Source organism: Haliotis asinina, chromosome 8, assembly GCF_037392515.1.
Source record: "Haliotis asinina isolate JCU_RB_2024 chromosome 8, JCU_Hal_asi_v2, whole genome shotgun sequence".
Taxonomy (NCBI): Eukaryota; Metazoa; Mollusca; class Gastropoda; order Lepetellida; family Haliotidae; genus Haliotis; species Haliotis asinina.
Window position 1 is genome coordinate 8,504,532 of NC_090287.1, and position 24,286 is coordinate 8,528,817.

Genomic DNA, 24,286 nt, shown 5'->3' on the forward strand with positions numbered 1-24,286 from the left:
TTCAGACATCCTGTTATCACATCTTCACCCAAGCATATTACAAGACTAAACGACCACACATTGACAAACTAGGGCTTTCAGGTCATGACAGAAGGACTTGACATACTTATACAAACTACATGAAGTCTATTGCCTGAATAGTTTCATTACTGGACTCTGAATCATACCACCTGCAATGCCAATATGGTAACTGAAACCACATATGCTTGTAACAAAAAGATCATTTGTATCAAAATGATAATTCTTTAAATAGCTAACACAATTGCCCCTTCCACATGAAACTGCCACCCTTGACTAAATGACATTTGAGTTTTCTGTCACCAAACAAATGAACACCATCAAACTGGACACTCCTGACTTGCACTCATGTCTTGAGGTAATTCATTAGTAACACAATTTTGCCTCTGTAACCTAACATAACACAACAATTGAATTGCCGAAACTACTGAAAGTCTGATATTTGCCTCACAGCCAAAAGACTGAGTCTGCAGGTTGAATAAGGCCAGATTTGCTGCAGGTGGAGGCCATTACCGTCCACAACTGTATCCAACACGTTCAGATAGTTAGACCCCAGACTCGACATTTACATTGTCTGTATATTCTTGCCTCCAGGTGGAGCTGAAAACCAGCCACAAAGTCGAGTAAACATACTTTGTTCTTCAAAACCATTACTCCAGCCCTATAATGTTGATGCAGACAGCTCTGGGCGTGCTTGTCCACGATTTAAAATGTCATCTAAATGATGCTGTAATGATGGACATTATTGGAACATGCATCAAACGTGCACTTCATCAAATGGCTGTGTTTATGCATGAAGGTTTAAGGCTTAGATAAATCAAGCCTAATTGTACAGTAGTCCTGTTCATCATGACTCTTGTCAAATACCACAGATAGACGATTTGAAAAATGCTTAAACCACTTGGTACAAGTTATTATGTGCAACAAATATTGAACTTTCATTTGAAGAATTCCTGTGTTTCACTTTCAATATCTGTGGTATTTACTTTTCATAATGAAAGCTAACTTGTACTCTTAAACTGTGACATGATCAAGCAATGTAATGCAAAAAAAGTGTTTTATACTGACAAACTGTCCAAATATTTGTTGGAAAAATAAGGAATATTTTTAGCCACTTGGGTCAAGCACATGCCTAGATCAGAACAGAAGAAGAACTGTGACTCATTCATTCATGATTGAGTTTGGTGTTATGTAACCTTTAGCAATGTTCCAGTGTGGGACACCAGAAATGGGATTCACATACTGTATCTATGTGGGGAATTGAACCCGGGTCTTCAGTGTAATGAGCAAATATTGTAACCACTAGTATACCCCACTGCCATTTATGAAACCGGCTGTTGAACAATGTCAGATAAAAATATTGGTATTATAACTTCATTTTTCCCCATAGTGGCTTCCTGGCAATTTGGGTACTTAACTGTGCATATTTAATAACGGTCTTGAGCATGTGTTCTGTTCTGTCAGGATGAAAGTGTTCAAGACTGCACAATGTCATGGTATTATGATGCTATAATCATTTGCCATGATAGTAAGGCAAAATTTGGCTATAATTTGTGTGCCGATTCCATTGAACAACATCAAACCAGCCAGGAGCTACTTCATCTTAACACTATTACTTCACTGAATGCAAACATGTTTTTTTTTTTTTTTTTGTAGAGCAGTTTAACTGCAAATCCAACAAGACAAGATACACTACAACAATGCACAAGGCAATATATTCATGTAAATATTTAAAAAATCCCATCATACTATTACTTAAGTTTGCCAACCTTTGGACCAATGTGTTAAAAAGTATGAGCATTATGACCCTAAACTATGATGTTGTACTATGATGTCATTCATAAAAGATATTTGCCCATAGCTATGACATATCCATCAACCAATAAACACCCATCTATTCTGGCTATAAACAGCCCCCACGTTTCTCCAACACAATCTTGAGTAGCAGGAAGACCCAGTCAAACATCTTTTCAGCATATCCTCCAGATGGGGTTATCATGTCAGGGAGATTTATGAGATTATCTGTCTGGTGATCTTTGGCTGGGTTAATCTGAAGAAACTTACCTCATCTTGACGCTGACAGCTTCCGTTTCATTTCTTCTCTACTGAAAAAATATCCTGTTGATATGAGCAGAGGTTCAGGAAATAGGCAAAGGAATCTCCCAGGTCCTGCAACAGATGAAGATCATTGTAAACTCAGCTCTGTCTAGTTATGACATACAACAACATGAAACATTGCAGTAAAAAATGCACACTGGAAGACAACAAAGAGACAAGAAAACCCACTTATTGGTTTCAATGACTGATAGTGAAGTCAGGTAAAAAAACATCATTGCGATTACTACTCCCTCATTGTAAAGCCAGAACATAATCTCTAACTTGGTGGTATTTGCCAGGCAGCAAGTTCCAATGGTGAAGAGCGTTTGATTCAACAAAGTCAAGCAGTGAGGTAATTGATTATGGGACTGCGAGAGGTGAAGGGGATGGACGACCTGTATGATGTGAGGGGAGAGGATGAAGTGTCTATGATCATCAATAGCTGCTGAATTGATTGCAATTGATACTAATGACGAGCCCTTCCTGTGCAAATCACAAATGCAGTTGTACAAATTCCCACCCTATCTCCCAAACAATCCCTTTACACTTTACTGGGAAGGCTATCGTGGAATAAGTGGATAAAACAATCGTACATCATTTTCTTTCTAAATATGAAATTGATAGGGAAGTGATGTCGATGTGGGACTGATATTTCACACAATGCCGTTCTCTGACTATGGAATTATTGGGCAATATTTTGTCAGTTAACTGTCAATTACATGGAAGCTCAGGTCAGTAACGCTGATGCTTGTACAGTCAGGAACAATGCATTTGGTAAACAGCAAATGTGAATCGTGGACAAGCACTGTGCGCACCTGCCTTGGAGCTATTTGCTTGGCAGGAATGATCCATTGGAGAAAGTGACGACAACAAAGATTGGAAATGGCAGGAACAACAGAGGCTATTTTAGAAATTAACACAAATTACACAGTCAGCAGACAAAGTCAACAGTCCATGGTGTGCGAGTCATGATGATGTAGAACAATTTAAGCTGAAGTGATAGCTCACAGGACCAGACAGGCTGGACAATGCCACGCTCAATTAAGCGTCTCTGTACTCAAAGTCAGAAGAATGCACTCAATGCCTTAGACAATCTAACTGTAACTGATATACGTAGATGATAATTATTGAATCTTGTTAATATTCTACCTACAGACGGATTATGACCTCCCATTCTTCTCTCATAGCATGACAAATTAACCATAGCCATTAACTTCAGTAGCTATAGCCATTAACTTCAGTAACTATAGCCATTAACTTCAGTAACTATAGCCATTAACTTCAGTAACTATAGCCATTAACTTCAGTAACTATAGCCATTAACTACAGTAACTATAGCCATTAACTACAGTAACTATAGTCATTAACTACAGTAACTATAGCCATTAACTTCAGTAACTATAGCCATTAACTTCAGTAACTATAGCCATTAACTACAGTAACTATAGCCATTAACTTCAGTAACCATAGCCATTAACTTCAGTAACTATAGCCATTAACTACAGTAACTATAGCCATTAACTACAGTAACTATAGCCATTAACTACAGTACTAGGAGTGAGTGAGTGAGTGAGTTTGGGTTTACAACACTTTTAGCAATTTCCCAGCAATATCACAGTGGGGGACAGCCGAAATAGGCTACAGTCTTATGAAGGAATGGGGTAGTCCTCAACTCTTGTGTTGTGTAATAAACATTAGATTCTACAACTCTAAAAATCTAAAATGTGGGATCAACTCCACCCACTACAGACTGGTGTGTTCAGCTGGATAAGAAGGGTACATACACAATGGTTTATTTGCAAGACAATAAGTCACAGCAGGTTACAACAAATTCTGTACTGAGACAAGCGTATTTCACCATGCACTCATGACCAACAGAAGAAAAAAATAATTTGAAATCACCTCAAACATCTTTCTATTTTATACTGAACAAAATAATTTAGGAATGTTGTTATTCATATGATTGATATTTCATCAGATTGTCAGTGAATAGATATATCGTAATTCATAACTTTACATATATCCCTAACTATTTTTGTCCAGCATAGTTAAAGTGGAAATGATTCACCAAAGATATAGCTGACAAATCCTTTTCATAACAATAAGAAAATCTCTACCAAAGACAGAGTCCACTAGGAAATTTTACAATATGAGCAGGTGTTTATGAATCACCATCAAACAGTGAACAGACCATATCCATCTGTGTCGCCATTCACAAATACAAAGGCAGGAACAAAATGGCCTTATGAAGCTATGGACAATATGATTTCACAGATTCCCCATATGTGTGAAGCCCATCTCCGGTATCCATCATCCATGGCAGGCCATGATGTTGCTGGGTTATTGCTAAAAACTCACTCACTCACTCCTGAGATGTTGACAGTCGCTGCTCTCTTCCTGGAGCATAAAAACCAATGACAGCACAGCATCAAAAACAATGACAGCACAGCATCAAAAACAATGACAGCACAGTAACTTTACCGATCTTTGTTCACATCAATGAATACACTGATGAGTTTGTTTAACTGCCAACAGTCTTGCTATTATTTCCCAATGTGTCTAATTGGAGTCAGTGTAAATGACACGGTGTTGTTGTACGATGTGGCATGTTCAACACATACCTCTGGATAATGCTCACTGACATTTAACATGAATTGCTGCTAAATATTTTCAGATACTGCGATGTATGAAAAGGCCAAATATAGCATTTTATGTTGTAATGTGAAACACTGAGGCTGGCCATTAATCAAGTAGAAAGAAAGCTTCTTCACAGGTGCTCAAGACAGAATGGGCTATTGATGTGTTTCCATGAAGTACATGTATTGTGATACAGGTACCCACACTTTGATACATGTATAGTGTGATATATTGGGGGTTAAAGTGTTGGAGAGTGTGAGACACTGCTAGTACATATGGATATTATTTTCTACATACAATGGTTAGAGAGTCTTCCTTTCACTTTCCATCCATTTTTGGTGTGTATATATGTGAAGCTGAAGGCCTTTCTCTGTCACCCCAACATCATGCCATGTATCATTATAAGATATTCTGGGAAGATGTGTAAATTTTTGGCAGTTTATTATTATTTAATATTATTATTTTCTTTTGTGTCTTAAAGTTTCAAGTGATAGAACAACTATTTAGCATTTGATTGTTTTATACTTTCTTAGCCCTTCACTATTTGATTAAATGTTCACACAAAAAGCTGATTTTGATTTACTTTTTGACTGTTCATGGCGTCAACTGTTTCTCTTGGATTTTACATGTGTTCATAGGTCCAAAATTAAACCACAGAGATATTGCAATTACACAGAGATGTGTGTGTGTGTGTGTGTGTGTGTGTGCGTGTGTGCGTGCATGTTACCCTCATGCTTCCACCAGGCAGACATGCTGTGGAAACCATGAACACAACAATGGTGCATTGTGGATTGTTTATGAAAGGGAGAAATGCAATTTGTTACTGACATTTAACATGAGTGCTTGATAAATACAACCAAATGATTGAAACAATTTGTTTATAGTGGCTGTATCACGTTGAAGCATTTCACACAACTGGTCAGTCAGTGTTGTACAGATATTTCACCTGTTCATGCGTACAACAGGGTAATTTTCATTTCCAGATGTCTGGCAATGTACTACTCCAGATTCTGGTTTGACCAAGGGTATATTTCTCTATTCTGATTCTGCATAGGGAACAATACATCTGCATTGTGATTTCAGACTTTTGCCATTTCTGTAGTCCGTTAAGATGACCCTTCGGTGACACTAAGTACGTCTGACGTAAAATACTGACATAAAAACATTTCACATTTAATTCACATTAGACCCACACAGACATGACTGAGTATGTAAGACGATGGGAGCACAAAACAAAAAATTGAGCGTCTGCAGAAATAAGAATGGATGAAAGTGGACATGTAGGTTGTGTCAAGAAGATTGATTGTATCACTGTTTAGGGCGACATACATTCCTTCACACTGCCTGATGTCACCTTCACAACTCTCAGTATACATCAAAACAACCTCAGCCAGTAACTGTAATCACACATGTAACAATAGTTCCACCTGTATGGTCCAATTGTCTCAGCTTGAGAGCCAATGATGGCTGGTAGACAGCATGGTATAAGGTGGGAAAAAAGGGCTAAACATTGAGTTCAAAATTACTGAACATGTCTTGTAATGTGTGAGTGAGTGGAGCAGAAAGGGAGCGAGCGAGTGAGGTTCTTTTTTGTCACAGCTTGCTTCAAGACATGCAAATAAGAATCTGAGTGCTTAAGATGAACAGCTGTTTATTCTTGCAACATATTTCATTGAAGGCAACCAGGATATCAACTTAACAGTCTTGTTCAACTGTTTTAAACCTTCCTATTTCTAAAAAAACCAATTCAGCTCATCAAGAACATGGAATCGTTGTTAAGTATTGTCTAATGTAATAGTCTATCATTGATTCATGATCTTCATTACTTGAGGGTGGTCTTCGATGTTACATCTTTCTCTCTTTATTGTTTCTCCACATGCCTGACAAAAAAATGGAAAGTGACCCAACCTTTCTCAATGCCCGCAATCTATCATGTCAAAATGCTGTATACATGTTGTCTAGAGTTAGCAACCTCAACAATTTAGCCAATCACATCAACTAAACATCTACTTCTCTTGAAACATGTATACCACACAGTTACAATGAAGTTCCCACCATGTAAGTTCTGAGGGAATTTCAAATAGCAACTGCTGTTAATTAAACCTGGATCCCAAAGGGTTAACAGTGAGATCCACTTGTGGGCAACGCCGTTACAACAAGTAACAGCACATAAGGTCTTTCAAGTGTTTCCAACGTTTTCATTTCTTTGAGCACGTGAGGTTGTGATACATTATGCTTCCCTGCAGCTGGATAACACCAAGTCCCAATGGTGGCCAATATCATGGATATCCAGTCAATCACAAGTACTCATGTATTGTCAGTAAGAGTGAAAATATCAAAGACAGAGTGTTTATGACAATGTTGCTGTGCTGTACTGTTATTGTTCTCATGTGGAGTAGAGCAGTTCCTTTATGCACACATGGCAATGAACCAGTTTCTATGGGAGACCACTGTGGACATTTCTTTGCCTTTCAAGCTTCTACACTGTATCTTTTCATCTTTTTACCCTGCACTTGGACAACCCAAGAATCGTTACTATGGTAACATCCACTGGAGTACAAAGAGAACAATATTTTTATTTTCCAATTTAGCTTTTGATTATTTCATTCTTTTCAGACAGATTTCACGGTTCTTTGTCTTGGTGAAGACATTGTGACACTGTCAGTCAGCTGTAGACACAGAAAACATTAATTAACAACACAACAGCATGATCACCATCCTGGGGACATTAGAATTTCGTCTCAAGAGAATTCTACTAGTGTATATTGAAAAGCAGTGCGAATACGGGGTCTGAACTCTGTGTTTGATTTATACTTGACACTTCATATGAAAATATCAAGTGGTCTCAGAGTTAAGGCTAGGAAATGACAGAGACAGATTTGGTTATAAACAAGTTGAAATCCATGTTGTCATGTTTCGTTCAAATCTGTGAAGTCACACGATCAGAAATATGACACAAAGTGAAAACAATTTACGACTGCAGTCAAGGAAGCATCATTCAGATGAGCAAGGCAGCCATTGTGGGAAATTAAGACAAATTATATTGCAGCTAGGGAATTTCATGTAAATGTGTAACATCATGCCTGTCTGACTGGCCTTCCAGACATAAAGCATATACCATATATAAAAGCATATACCATATACAAGTAGGTGGAGCAGGGGATGTGTTTATGGGTTAGGGTGTTCTTGCAGTAGAGTCAGCTAGAATATTTTTCTGCCAATGATTTGCCACCAAATCCTTATTTCACCACAACCCCTTCCTTGCAAGAACATTCAGTGGATGTCGAATTTTTTCTGTCTAAAACAAGGATTTTTTTTTGTATGGGCTTCTAGAACAATACATTTTTAACAACCCAATTTCACCCCTCCCCCTACCTATTCCCAGTCTGTCAGTAAGTATCATACCCAAATAAAGTAATGAGACTCCAGCCTTATTCCTTGTTTAATGGAATACTTGAACCAAAACTCAGCAGACAAAAAACACCTCTTCATAAGCTTGTACCTAACAACCACAACATATCGCACAATTTACAACCTGTTACTAGACAACAAGGTAAAAAATGTCTGTCTGATGGTTTTGTTGCTCTCATACCAAGCTGAAAGATGAGAAAAAAATACCCTAGACTTGAGATGTTGAACAGTTTATGTCTTGCTACAGTTTATCCAGAGCAGTCATTGACTGTCGATTGAAACAGACTAACACCACCTCGCCACTCAACTACCTATCTGTGTGGAATTCATCAATAACACTTTAGCAGTTTTTTGTTCCACTTTCTACTGAATGATCACATTAATGGGGTAAAACGGGGTGCTTTACACAGATCTGGAATAGGGACAAGGGGCCATAGAGATTCTGGAGGACCTCCTCTGCAAGGATCACTCGGTGGAATCCACTTAAGCAGCTATTAACCTATGCAGGAACTACAAAAAATCTTTATCTACTCAGAGGTCAGCTAAAATGTATCGTAGAATGTGAACCGTTATTTTTTCTGGGATGTGCAATGATTGGTATGTAAGGGAAATCGATTGGAACAATTAACCACCTTTGAATTTTCATGACATTTTATGCTTTCTTCACAAACAGATTGGGACTTGATTGAGAATATGAAGATTAAACTCAACAAAAAAAAATGTTTTGAAAGTCTTTGTTTGGTATGGGAAATACAATAATCAGTGCAACATTACTTTGTTCAAACCATCCCCAGTATCATTATTGGAATGCCTCATTCACTGCAGCAGGATCTTTGCAAAGGGATATCAATTTAATTTCCTCAATAAGATCACAAGATCAATTTTTTATCAGTGATCTTTCAAACATACCAATGTCAGGTGCCAGAATATCTTCCCATAGGATAGGTAGCAAAGGTATAATTAAGTAAGCTGTCAATCTCTCTCCATATGAACCACTAGCCCGATGACACTGTAGGAAAGATAGCCTATCCCAAGTCCAAGACGAGTGAATTTTGTAGAGGGCGGGTTAAAAACAAAAAATCTAGTTCGTCCTCATGTTGGGGCAGTTTCAGCAAACCAATGACATATATATGATGATCATAATCTTTTTAAATACTGCAAAAGGATACTAGGATAATTCGGATAAAAGTATCACCAGAGACCATATATGGTCTCTGATATCACAAACGAAATCGATGTGATATGTTTGCTAAGAGTTCTCTCCCTTAGCTTCTTGAAAATGAGTTTAGTAAGGAAGTGGAGGACAGGCTAGATTTTGGCAGGACTGGTAAGAAAATGACCAGCTAGTCCTGTGGACAGGCTAGATTTTCTAAATCTTTACTACACTGCCGATCATCTCATGTCAGTTTGGTCTGACAAGATGCTGTACAGAGTTCACACCAGTACATATATGATGAATCAACCAGCTACAGTTCAGATTTAATCACAAGGACAACTAATCATGTCACAATGACTGATGCCTTCAACGTATTGAAATTCATATCAGATGAGTGCAGAAGGAGACCATTTGCTGGTATCCATCACAAATTCCTACTCAAACTGGTCATGCAATTTTGATGCCAAAAAAATCTCAAACATGAAAGATTTATTTCAGGATGAGTCCGTGTAATTGCTATTGTTTCACAGTGCAAGCATGATTAGTCCCACAAGGCAGATGGTATAGAGTGTATCAGGTACGTCATGTGATCTAGTGTGAATGGCACAGGACCAAACCAACTACCTCTAAACAGGCCATGTTGTCACCAATAGTTGTCAGAAGCTGTTCATAACAAGCAGAGATGCCTTTGTCTGCTAATTGCTGTAGACCTAGAATTCATTCATGCACTCTATCTTGCACTCGGTGAATTGTGGATGCAGAGGGGATTGAATGGTTTTCTAGGAATTAAATCCTGAAACTGACTGCACTTCAATAATCTAATCCTGCATTTGTAAAGACATTAACATGAGCTGCAAATTTGATTAAATCAATCAATCAATCAATCAATCAATCAATCAATCAATCAAAATACTCTTCTTGAAAATACATTTTGTAGCATAATTTGTACCCCGTTTCTATGTCCTGATAGTATTTCATGACAACTGGCTTGGCAAGAAGTAAACTGCACACATTAAATGGTTGGTAATCTGGAAACACTGCCTTCCTGACAACTGCTGTTAAGAATCCTTTTATAAGAGACATTACAACCATTTGTAGTGGCCAAGTAGTGAAAGCATCTGTTTATCACACTTATGGTCTGGGTTCAGATCTCTACATAAGAACATAGAAGCCCAATTCTTGTGTCAATCAGGGCGAAATTGCTGAATGCACCATTTAGGTCAACTAACAAAAACACATGATCACTTTAGTTTGATCCATGAGGAAAATGAGTTCATGTAAAACAAGGTCTAGAAATGATGGATTTTAAACTAATTCGACCCACCTGATTTGTTTTCTGAATAGCCAGGGAGATTAAGAAAAGATTATCTCTCCGCTTGGCAATGTGCGACAAACATGCATAATATGAATGTTTGCGACTGTTGAGGTTCATCAATCTCTCCTATCTGGACGCAGAATGTGCGATGCTGAACATCAAAGTAGGCCTGGTTTGTATCAGGTTTGGTAGTGTCCCCAATTACCATACATTTTCCCATGGAAACATCTATAACTTCATAAGCTGATAACATAAATAAGGTATTTGCAACACAAAACTGATTTTTGAGGGAAAAATTCAATCATGTTATTGTGAAACATGTTGGAAATTTGATATATGATGTTTTAGAAAAAAACCTTCCCATTTCATTTAGATTCCTCGTAAATGTAAATCACATTAAAGTGACTCATTCATAGAGTAGCCTCCCTTGACAATATGAATGCATTGTGTGGAGGATATATCATGTTACCCAATCCAACAAATGCCATTATGCACACTCAGTATAAATGATTTGATCAGGACATGGACTGAGGGAGGTTAGGTGTCAGAATACCCGGGATGTATTTTGAGGCAAGAAATCACTGGTAGCAGGTTGCAGAATGTAACCTCAGTATCTGTTTTATGTCTACCTCAAAAACATATTTACCACCATTTGATAGACATTTGTGACTGAACACAATTTTAAGAATGACTGAAAAAATTACTTGGACTTTTAAAGTGCAACTAATGGATTTCGAGCCACAATAGATATAATGTATATCACATTGTAAACCAAAAGTCACTGTGTTCTGTAATCTGATTGGTTGAAAAACATGATCAAATGGTATTAGATTCCGGGAAACTGCAAGACTATTCACTGCGTATTTACACGTAAACAATTGTTTTGTTGTGTCATCAACAGTGGTGACGTCATTCAAATCATATTATGACATAAAGTTAGAATGACGTCACAAATGAGCAACTCCAGATGCTACCATGGGAACCAGCTGAAACGACCAGCTGATGACACTTTACTGCTGTACTCATACTCGACATAAACGAGTGCAGACAGTAAAACCCCTTTGGTTTACTTTTTGTTTACAATGTCGATAAACATCATGTGTTGGCCAATTTCTAGGTGTTATTGAGTATTTGAAGCACGGGAATATTTCATTTGAAACCTCCAGCTGACGCTGTTGGTTCCAAATGCATCCCCATGCTTCAAATACTCAATAACACCCGGATATTGGCCAACACATGATGTTTATCTCCTAAGTGAATAATGCGATCTCATAGGCCAACCCCATAACATGAGCCTTAACATCAGTATGAAGATGGTTTGTTTCATACATAAGCCAACCCACCTGTGATGGAGTTCTATTGAATTGAACCTGGGCCTAGGCATGATGAGTGAACACTTTAACCACTAGGCTACCCCACTGTTCCTAATACTATTCAGAAACTATACATACAATAATTTATCTTGCAGTCAGATATTCTGCTTGATCAAACATGTTTCCCTAAATAAGTTAAATAACAGTAAATGTCTCATATCATGTAAGTAAATCTGTCTTGGCTGTCTGGTATTATAGCATAATACCCATCAGTTGTACCTCTTCTCTAACATGTTTTGAGTAGCATACATACCAGCTGCTACACAACGCTCACCAGTAATATTTATAGACAATGCTAATGGAATCTTCTCATGACAGTGGTCTGAATCTGTCCATTAATTAGCTTAATGATTCTCAGAATGATGGGACAAGATTCTTCATGCTCATGAAACAGAAACATTTTCCAAGCTAAAAACATTAATTATGGAGAAGGTCATCTGTTGTCTTTGACGTAAAGACTCCTGTCAGTATTGGCAATGTGAGTCAGTGTCACATAGACAAAAAGCCTGTGGTCACTTTCAACTTGACATTAACTTTACTATTCATACGAAACTAGTACAGAATAACGAAGAGAATTGTAGGCACAATGAGAAATCAAAAGTAGATTTTGTTATTTGCCGTAAACTACTTTCCTTGGATATTCACTGCAGTTAACTGCTGATTACTGAAAAATAAAGCCAATATTCAGTTGTAAAGATAGGATATCATTGTGATGTCATGGTAACTGATCACATAACAAAGATCTACAGAGCATTGGAAAGGTATTTCATTCTATTGATCTCACTCCAGGAATATCTCCTGGGGAGGCCAATTTTGGAGTATCAAGAAATATATATGTCTGTTGGTGTGCCTAAAAAGTGTTTTTCAAAAAGGTTTTAAAAAGTCCCAAAATATAACACCTAAAACAATTTAAAAAGTGGAATTAAAAATATTAGCACTATTTCTTTTTCTGCACAATCCAGCTGACATGTTTACTTGAAATAAATTGGAGGTTGAACGACAACGCTGACGACACAAGGTCTTCCAGCACTGCTCACATGCCAACGTCAGAGGTCTGTTCTTTTTTTTACTGTGTTCTTCTCCCAACTGACCATAGATTTTTCACACACAAAAAAATATGAAAACCAAGAAATAGAAAAAGATTCTGCCTCATGACGTACAGTCAATGCCAGGAGGAGAGTTTAATACCCTGCAAAAATAAACATTAAACAGATTATTCAATACATGACCTTATGGAATTAACCTGTTGATTCATTATGAATGATCACAGAACTGGCACTAAAGTTGGGTTCCACTTGCTGTTACCAAGGCCATCAGCAGTAATCTGTTGATTACAGGTCCAAATCCTGGATTCAATCTAATACCTTCATTTTTCGGTACCAACAACTCTTGGCTGCCTGATACAGTGAACCTAAGATAACACCATTTCGAAACCATTTTATCCTGCATGGAAGAAAAATCCAAGAGAAGGCAGTTCTAAGACACTGACCACTTTGGTGAAGAGTATGGGTTTGGAGCTGAAAATCATCTAAAACATGATGACTGGTTTCAATATGGCAACCATCTGCAACATATCTCATTCCTGCTCTCATTGCACTGAACATGCACTAGTCTCTATGGTAACAAATAACAGTTTGGATGAAAATTTATGAAACACAGACTGACACTGATAGACTTACTACACAGCCATGGTCTTAGCATTCAGTACAGACTTGTAGCACGACTACATAGAAGTTACAAGAAATGCTGGTCAAAGCTGTTCAGTAGATATTCTCGTATGATATCAGCCATGTTAACTAACACTAAAGAATATGAAACTGGAGGAACACTTCGGTATTTCAACATGGCAGGTCAGCACCATCACTGTTAAGAACTAAACAAGGCAAGGGTACACATACGTTGGTTATAACAGACTGTCATAAACTAGTGCAATTCAGTTGTATTCATGAACATTGTCTAAACAAGAAGGTGAAGTTATTCTGACCTCATCTGTATTGCTGTAAAAATGACGTCAGGGTTAGTGCATTGATAAGAATTTAGTCTGTGTCTTCAGCCCAAGGTGTAACTGTTCTAAGACCTCCCTGTTGCCCATGTGCTGCATACAAAACCTACATACAAATCCACAACACACACTACATCATAGTAGCATGACCTTTTTTTTCAGGAACCTTTTGACATTAGCCAGAATCTGATAGCCTTGGCCTTGATCTCCCATCAAACATAAAGCCTTGCTGCAACTGGCTTCAGACATATCTGAAACACGTTTAGCGCTTGTTGTCATCCTGTTGGTAGGTAGAGTATGCTGATTCAGTGTGGGCAGAAGGAACTGACTCTCAACAACTGTCAGGACATTCTCAACTATATAGAATCTGAAGATCACACTCCATGATGTCAGTTCACGTACTCAATAAGTGTGTTTGTGATTGTAGCAAAAACTTTGATAAGGAACGATAGAGCTTTTAGTGAAGTGATATAATTTGAAACTGCTTGAAAAGGATTCCGCCCATGCGGCCAAGTTATGTTGGTATATTAAAACATATTTATTCACAATTTTCAAACATTCAAATGTTCCATGAGATTAAACTCATTTAGTTTCATTCATCAACAGTAATAGTGAAAGTGGAATATCTTAGCCAAAACTTCAACAAAAGGCTGGAAATTGCCATGCTTCAAAATGACCAAATGTCGGTCTGCCTTATGGAAGGTGTGTCTACACAGCAAAAAGGCAAATCAGCGATTTTGTTCTTACGAACTGGTACTTTTACTCTTGCTATGTATGAAAGAATAAAAATACTGTTGTCTGATAGTACACAAGTTTGACAGAGATGAATCTACTTAAATTAAAAAGGAAATCCAGTTTAATGGCAGATTCAGAACTTGTGGGAAAAATAGCTCAGTCTAGGTAAACTTAGGGTCAGTATTATTTGTTCTACTGCTATATGCAGGCTAACAAACAACAATAGAAGGTCCAGTCAGCTAACCTTTGACCACACAATGAAACGTGAGATGGCCGAACAGATTCAACAAATCAGACAACAGGTACTATTTTGGGTTTGGCTGGACATACAAAGTGTTTTTGGATTTTTTCTTCCCTGGTCGCTGACACAGATCTTTCAACAAACAAAAATCTGCATAAAACTCAGAGATTGTGCCTGCAGTATATACACTTTGAGGTTTCTGATGACATGTTTACTGTCAGTCTGACTTTCGCAAGCTGACAGTCTTGAATATTGACAAAAACACTATTTTCAGTGACTGTTGTGACTCATCGTTGTGAGTAATGGTGTCATCCATGTGTGTCTCTCAGAAGTGATCATGTAGGAAATAGCAATCAGAATTGTTCGAATACAAAAGTTTTCGAGGTATAAGTTCAAATGGTATGAGCAAATATTAACTTTTGCAATTTGGTAAGCTTGGTTCAGATTGGTGATTTCAAAAAGTTTTGTGATGCAATCTTCTACTTGGGTTTGTTTGACTCAGTATAGCAGTGTAAAGAATAATACTGATGCTAAGAATTTACTTAGACTGAAATCTATACATGCTTTATTTCAAGCTATTGCATTATAGCAAGGGCTGGGAAGGTGATATGGTTCAAGGACTGGCAATGGAAACACATCTAACTTTAGAAATAATGTCAATCAGCTGAGTGAAATAAAGGCGGCTCTCAAACACATCAAGTGTCAAGCTTCATCAAATACACATGTTTGCTATTACCCATCAAGTTATTTATTTTCACATCAAACTCTTGCCATAAAACAGTGTTTACTGCTTCCATGTGAGGTGTATTAACACATTAATTTGTATATTTTGATGAGTTATTAAAATATCACCATTAGAAGGACCGTCAATCCTTGAGCCACAGATTTATGACCTTGATGCTGGAACACATGCAGTAACCAGAGCCTGGTTCAAACACAGCTGACTCACTCACCGCTCGTCATGATTAACTTACATACTGGTTACACAAGCCCTCAAACTGAACAGAGAGTGGAGTTTAGAAGTCCATCAATGGCACAGTGATACTTTCTAACCAAATAAATGATGCAAAAATACTTTGCAATATAACACTTAAACAGCAACAATGTGCATGACTTCAAAGATCAATAGAAATTCATTAACACAAGATTTTACAAATTTCAGCTTTAATATAACAAACTTGAAAGGAGTACAAACAATATTCCTGGAATTTGTTATTAGAATGAATAACAAAATCAAATAATAGCACTTAGGGGATCAGAGTAAATTTCATTATGTCTGGTATCATTCACCTTCATCATATCTGCAGAAAACGAGAAACTATTCTCAGTAAAAACATATAACAACAAAATTCTTGAAATGTTAAAGTTTCAAGTAAATCAAATTAGTCCACACAGAAATATGAGATATCATGATGGCAGTCAAGATGGCTAAAACACATTATTGCAGCTGATTACCAAAACGGTTGTGTCAGTGAAGGTGGAAGGTGCTTCAATTACATTTAATTGAGATTTAAATTAAACCCACAGTTCTGAGTTTCATATCAATGGCAACTGGACCAGACAAATCAGTGGCCAATAGTGTGAGCAACCCTCCACTGGTTTGATCATGACAAGTTGGCACTTATGCCAGCACAACAGTCTGCACATCACTTGATGTTTAGTTGATAAACTGTTAGTGAGTGTACTGTCACATGAGGCTAAATATGCCAAGAAAAGACTTAATGCTATTTACAATTTTGGAATCAAACTGAGGTCATGCATATGACCCAATCTGGGTTCTGTGTTAAGATTTACATTAATTCTCTGAAATTGAAATATCAAATAAAGTTGTTTGGTTATATTGCCTTTCACACATTCTGATATATTTAAGAAAATCTCAATGTTTTCAGACATTGAACTGAAGAAGCCAAGGAATTTTCTGTGCATGTTAGTACATTAAAACACGAGGAACCAGTCCTTGCTCCTTTTAGAGATAATACTGTGAGTTTATGCTGCTTCTGGTTTGATATATATTTGTATGTTTTATTTACATGAGGGACATCAGAAATGAACTAAACACACTGCACCTTATCAGAATTAAACCAGGGCCATTTGTGGGTCAAGCGAATACTTTAACCATTAGGCCATCTACCATCCCACTTGAAGGAACAGGTTTGTATCAAATGTCATCTCTGGCTTTATGTTTTGACTCAATACTCAGTACTCATGACTAATAATTTTCATCTGTTATGGGATGAAAGATTAACTTTAGTAATATGAGAGGCTCAGGTAGTCCTTAACTTCTTTTGAGTGGCACAAGTTTAACTTAAGGGTTTTCCTTCCCTAAAGAGGACTGGAAGCTAAGCAAGGTTCTAAAAACACACCTCTCACAAGATTTGAGATGCGTTTGAAGATCTCAGTGGAGAATTGTTATCTATGAAATGTGGCGACCTGTGAAGACAGTCAGTGAAGTTACAAGTGTTGCCATCATTAGTTGATGAGCTGCTCACTTTAGCTGTGCACCCTGGGGCTAACCCATCTCACAGAGATCCTAACCAGTAAGGAGAGACTTGTCGGCATCACTTGCCCCCCACCAGCTTGCCCAGACACCAGATATCATACACAGTGTTGTAGTGAGGGCTTGCCATGGGGACTTAGTCACAGCATCTTGACTTGTAGGAAGGAGAGCTTACAATTGCCAGAAGGCTAACCAGGCCTGCTAAAGAAACCTCCACCAGTGAGCAGAAAAACACAGAAAAGTCTATATAATTGTTTAAATAGCAACAAAAACATATTACCTCGCAAGTGGAACAGTAAAAACGGTAATGAAAGAAAAGACTGAAACATTTCTGACTGAAGCAGCTAACTTTGAGTTCTACTGCGAATGCAGGTTAGGGTCTGTGCTTCTTTCAAATTTCAAAACGTGAATCACCTTGCACAGAAAAAGTTGAACATGTTGAAATAATTGCTGTCAGTTTTTTCAAATGAATGGAAAGTAAACCAAACAAGTGTGTACACAAGTATAATGATGATGATAAATGCCAAATAACACAACAGAAATAGTTTTAAAAGGAAACGCAAATTTTGTCAAAGGTGGAAAATGCCAACATGCATGCTCCATCTTCCATGAGCAGTTGCAGCTCCTTGTATTTTTGTCCAGTTTCCAAGTCATTGTTTTTTCTATTTCATTACTGAGCATTATGTTTATGCAGGTATTTCCACAATTAATGTGGATAGTCAGTGAAGTGACTCATCTCACTGAGATTCTAAACAGTAGTATTTTTTTTTTTTTCAGCACAACAGGGAAGTTTTCTTAGGTAGTCCTGCTAACCATTTTCCAGGAAGCACACACTGTAATGGCACCAAGACAGTAACAGTGATTATCTCAGTGCACAATGCCTCTAATACATATATTTACAGCATCGACTTGACAGTGCTATCCAGTATTTGGCCCTGGACATAGAGCATTCAATGTCACCTATCCACTATCACTGGATTCTGTAAATGATAATAGACTAACACATGCACAGTGAAGTCAGGTACAAATTGTCTATTGAGCATGTCAATGAGAGGGGAAATGGGGGGCCACGTCATCACTTGTAAATGCATACATGTGCATGGGGGATAGAAATAACATTGGTGTTATTATGCCATCCACAGAGGTACCATGATACAGTTCAACATGGATATCCAAACAATCCAGAATTCTGAATCCAACCCAGCCAATACCTGGTTTATTCCTTTAATATCAGACAGCTAAACAACAAGTGACATCTTACTGCAACTTTTGGTTTGATGCAACCAGGGACCAAACCACCAACCTTTCAGTTGGTGAGTACGGTTTATGCTGCTTTGTGCAATAATCCAGCAACATCACAGTGGGGGGATACTGGCTTGACACAATGCACCTATGTGGGGAATCGAACCCAGGTATTAGGCGTGACAAGCAAGCACTACAACCACTTGGCTACTCCATCACCTATTAAGTAGCCTCACTGGCAGGATGAATCTGTCATCAAAATGATCTCCTGTATCAACTCTTGTCTCAGGGAATCATTTAGTTTGATGACTTTATCGCAGATCAACAAAGAAATTTTAAGACATTTTTTCAAGCATGCTTAACCGCAGCAAGAACTGCTGGCAGCATGTGTACCTAACCATCTGTAATTAATACCTTTTAAACCTCAACACTCCTTTGACAGATTCTCAGGATTTACGAGGCAATTACTAGTAGAAACTATGATCTACCTTTCACGCACCTGGTAATCTTGTTAGTCTTCTGCTTTGTTACTGTGTATGTAATTAGATCAAAGCTGAATCTCCTGACAATAATTAAACATGTGCTGCCTTCTATTTTCAGGCCTGTGTGTTCACATGGAAACCTTTCATAATCCCATAATAACTGGCACCCTAAACACAGTATCCCTAACATGGGACACACAGAATCTGGGGGCTTAAGACTGATTAGAGTGCTGGTAATTGGAGGTTGTGCTTGAACACCAGTGAGTGAGTGAGTGAATAAAGTTTAATGCCGCTTTTATTTCAGCAGTGAGGGAGTGAGTAAGTTTAGTTTTATGCTGCACTCAGCAATATTCCCGCTATATGGCAGCAGTCTGTAAATAACTCATTCTGGACCAGACAATCCTGTGGTAAACAGCATGAGCATTGATTTGCGCAACTGGGAACTGATGACATGGGTCAACAAAGTCAGTGAGCCTGACCACAGGATCCCATTAATTGCCTCTTATGACAAGCATAGTTACCTTTTATGGCAAGCATGGGTTGCTGAAGGTCTATTCTACCCGAGACCCTGACTGGTCTTATTTCAGCAATATCCTGGAAACATTTGTCTTGCACCCTGTACACACATAAAGATTCAAACCCCGGTCGTTGGAATGATGAGGGAATGCTTTAACCACTGAGCTAACCCACCATCTCTACTTGTGCACCAGCTCTTATCATAGCACTCTGCACTTTGGATGAGTGAGTTAATGGTGTTCTTGACTATAGTTCATCTGAATATAACTTTTGCAGAAATGAGCGAAGACTAAAAAAGCCAGTAATAAACAGAACAAAATTGAAATCCTGTTACTAATTAGTCATTATCATCCGATCTTCATCTGTCTTCCAAATCTCCAGTATGGGATAAACTGGGTTTGGGGTAAGGATGGAGTCCTAATTTGCCCTGACTTCTCTGCAGTGTGACATGTTTGGGACATTAAACTGTTTGCTGGCCAGAGCTCCCACTGTGGAGACAAGGTCTAGGGGTTGCCCCCGGTGGAGACAAGGTCTAGGGGTTGCCCCCAGTGCAGACAAGGTCTAGGGGTTGCCCGCAGTGGAGACAAGGTCTAAGGGTTGCCCGCGGTGGAGACAAGGTCTAGGGGTTGCCCGCAGTGGAGACAAGGTCTAGGGGTTGCCCGCAGTGGAGACAAGGTCTAAGGGTTGCCCGCGGTGGAGACAAGGTCTAGGTGTTACCTGCAGGGGAGATAAGGTCTAGGGGTTGTGAGGACAAAGCCACTGAATCTGGTGGGTGAGCTGACTAAGGCGCCAGGCTAGTGATCCAGCGAGGTTGAGGTTTCGGGATCGAGTCCACCTGTGACTGAGTGTAAAAACCTTGGAGTCAACTTTGTGTGCAGACTCTTTCAATGTTGTCACAACCCCCAGTGTACAGTACACAACCCTGTGCACTTAAAAGAACCCACAAATCCATTGGTATATGACCAGATGGTGGCCACATGAACACGTGCATACACCTAGTTGCGGGTACAGCAGCGTGCAGTAAACTTGGACAAAGTGCTGTGACTACGTGTTCCAGTCCACCAGGCTGTCATTTGGGTACCTCGTTAAGATGAGAGAGCCACAATAAACTCGGAGCAGCTTAGGGTCTTCTGTGCTGCTCACTCATCTATGTCCTCTAGTACCAGGAACATCCCTAATGGATATCTGCACACAACACGTTGGGATAATCACTGTTGTTAAGGACTTTCTTACATTTGAAACACAATATGGCAGAAGAAATTCATATTATTCCATATTAATGAACATACATGTAATTAATATTAAAGTGACATGACTGTTACGAGGGTGAACATGTCTCATACCTTGAACAGTTTCATTTCTGAAAAACATGGATCCTATAAACTGGTCATATCTCAAACACACACACACCAATTATTGAGTCAAACCATCAGAATCTCAATTCAGAAAAATCAATTGCAAATAGATTTCTTGACAAGAATTTTTTCCACTCTCCAGAGATGAAAATCCGAGGCAAATCCACATGTCATAGCACTATCGACATGGCCTTATAAACCAATCTCTGGCAGGCATGTTGTCAGAAATCCACAGAAGACAAAAAATCTCCCATTACATGCTTCCATTAAACTGAAGCATTTGAGAATGATGTGGAAATTCCCCCAGCCCACCTGATAAGATAAAATCAATTGGGTAAAATATGAGATAAAAATGTTCATCCGGCCTAAGAACCAGCAGTTAATAAACTTTTTAGGGCTTCTACAATTAAGTATATTACTTTCAGTCAATGATTCAGCTCTTCACAGAGATTTGTTCTGTTTTCAGGAGCATCTACAAGATTTGATTATGCTGAGAGCACAGAGGATTAAAGAATACATACTGAAGCCATCTTCAGCATGTTGACATCATGTGTCCGATTGACGGTTAGGCTCGGAAACGTAAATCCATTCTCTTGCTTCATAACAGGACATGATTAGTTCAAAGCTTGGATGGTTTTCATAATAGATATTACAGCTGTTGAGAGTGGCTGTTCCAACTACTTAATGATCTTGTTCACATGCAGTGAGATCTGCCGGAGATATTCCAGTACAGTGCAATGTTCCATGTGACAGACAGAGCATGGTGAATGACATTTATTGAACTGAAAGGCATCAAGCAAGTATTGCTTTTTTTTTTTTTTAATGGGATATTTATTAATTCACTGTATATTCAGGGGAAACTTCTATCTCCCCATTTCTTCAAGAACGCTCATTGAAAATTGCTTATAAACCTGAAGAATCCTTTTCCAAAGGTTTCTGGAACAAATAATTCACCAACACATTGAATGAGACAGACTGAGTGAGGCTGAATTTGAAATTCATCATAGAAAGGTAGAATTCGAAATTCATCATAGTAAGGTTAAATTTGAAATTTATCACAGTAAGGTCAAACTTGAAATTCAAACCCATGATCAGCAGACAGCAAAAGCTAAGATATGCAACAGGGGTGCAGTACCATTACCACTGTGCCACCTGTGACCTCCTAAAAGAAACCATTATCAGAAAGCAGGAAGTCTTTGAAGAAGAATAATTCCATCACTGGTCACCCAGGCTTAGGTATATAGATGTTCTTTATCACCTAGGTTGCATTTACTATTCCTTTGATAAGGAATCAAACAAACTAATCAATATGAAACTTCTTTTATGTGATCACATAACTCAAGCAGACATATAGTGGCTGGCACAAACTACGAGGAAGAGATACACCTTCCATTAGAAGCTAGACTCATGTTACGGAGAAGAATGTCAGTACCACTAAGGTACAAGTGAGTGATTTGTATTTCTTACTTTCATTTTCATTGATGTGTTATGGTAAAGTGGGTCAGTACCACTACAATATTCATATCCATTTGGGATCAATTCTTTGAATAAAATTTCAGTTATATCATGGTCAGTGAGTGAGTTTAGTTTTATGCAGCAATATTCCTGCTATATGGCGAGCAGTCTGTCAGTGAATGAGTCTGGACGAGACAATCCAGTCATCAACAGCATGAACATCAATCTACGCAACTGGGATACGATGACACCTGTCATCTGAGTCCGAAGGCCTAACCACCCAGTCCTGTTAGTGGTCTCTGAGGACAAGCATGGGTTACTGAAGATCAATTCGAACCTGAATCCTGGGTCTGTTCCAAGGGCGGTGGGGTAGCCAAGTGGTTAAGGCATCCATCGAAGACCCAAATTTGATTCTCCAGATGGGCACAATGTGCAAAGCCCATCTGGTGTTCCCACCATGATATCACTGGAACTCTGTTAAAAGCAGCATAAATCCAAACTCACTCACTCACAACACTGCTAACTGCAGAACCTTAGGCAACAGGGCCATCCATGTATAATGCTTCAGCTAGACAACAAGCACTAGGTTCCTGAGTTATGTTACAATAAAGTAACCAGATTCGCCAAGAAGTGTCATGACACTGCCTGGAAACTAGCTTTAGTCCATAAGTCTCAAAACAACCTCTAAATAAAAGCACAACAACAATATGGTTTCACAGTGTTTATTGCATATGTGATGACGCTCTAAAAATAGAGAAATTACACATGCCATTATTTCGAGATTTTTCAAATCCAACCTAGATCTCAGACAAATGTGAAGACACACAAAAGGAATTACAGCACAAATCTTAAAGCCTGAAAATGTTGTAACAGTACAACTAAATAAACAACCTACAGTGAGCAATTTCAACAACACATCTTACCAAAGCCATAATGTCCACATTCCACCTCAAAACTACCACATGAAAAGAATCCACACCATCCCATAGACACCAAGACCCAAACAGAGTAACATGTCTACCAGTCACCAAAACCTAGGAAACACTGCTCGAACAATGCCACACTTTATTTCCCTCGTGCAGCCCCGGCCAATCAGTGAGAGCAACAGCACTCACAGGACCAATGAACAGTCCGAGTTAGGATCATGACATTAGTGATAGTCTATTTCAGATATGGCTGTGTGCATTAACGACTGTATAGATGGCTAAATTTTATTTCAATGAACAGTCGCTACGCATGTTCCTACAGTTCTGGTAAGTCAGGCATTGGTTTGAAACACTGTGTGAATGAGTAATGCTGTTCTTAATGGTATTTTGGGGTTACACTGTCTGGGGAATAAATGTAATGTTCATTGTGAAGCTTTTGGCATTCACAGCAGTAACTGACCATAGCAGTTGCAACAACTGGGTCAGGACTGGCTTCCATGGAAATATACGCAAAGATTTTTTACATTTAGAGAAGCTACAGAAGAATGCACCACCATCACCATAGCTTATATTCTCTCTTCATTTTTTTGAGTCCATTTCTTTTAGCAGGATTGAGTTGGGAATGAATTATGGTGATGCAGAATAATCTATTTTCCAAACATAGTTCAATTTCAAATCAAAGCCTTGGCCTCTCTTGAGTAAACGATAACAGAAATCGGCATTGAAATTCAAGCCAACACAAAAGAAGAAATGAACTTAGGAATCTCTGCTATTGTTTTTCTTCCACCAGGGACGGAGCTGTAAGGAGATTGATTTGATCTGTGCAAG

General features: G+C 38.4%; 1 protein-coding gene across 1 annotated transcript in view; it reads right to left on the minus strand.

Annotated features, from left to right (window-relative positions):
- The window catches only part of LOC137293738 (alpha-mannosidase 2-like), a 95,986-nt gene that overhangs the window by 60,302 nt on the left and 11,398 nt on the right, over window positions 1-24,286 (minus strand). The window contains exon 2 of the mRNA XM_067824450.1: window positions 2,083-2,187. The gene's annotated coding sequence lies outside the window, so the exon portion shown is untranslated. The remainder of the gene's footprint in view (window positions 1-2,082; window positions 2,188-24,286) is intronic.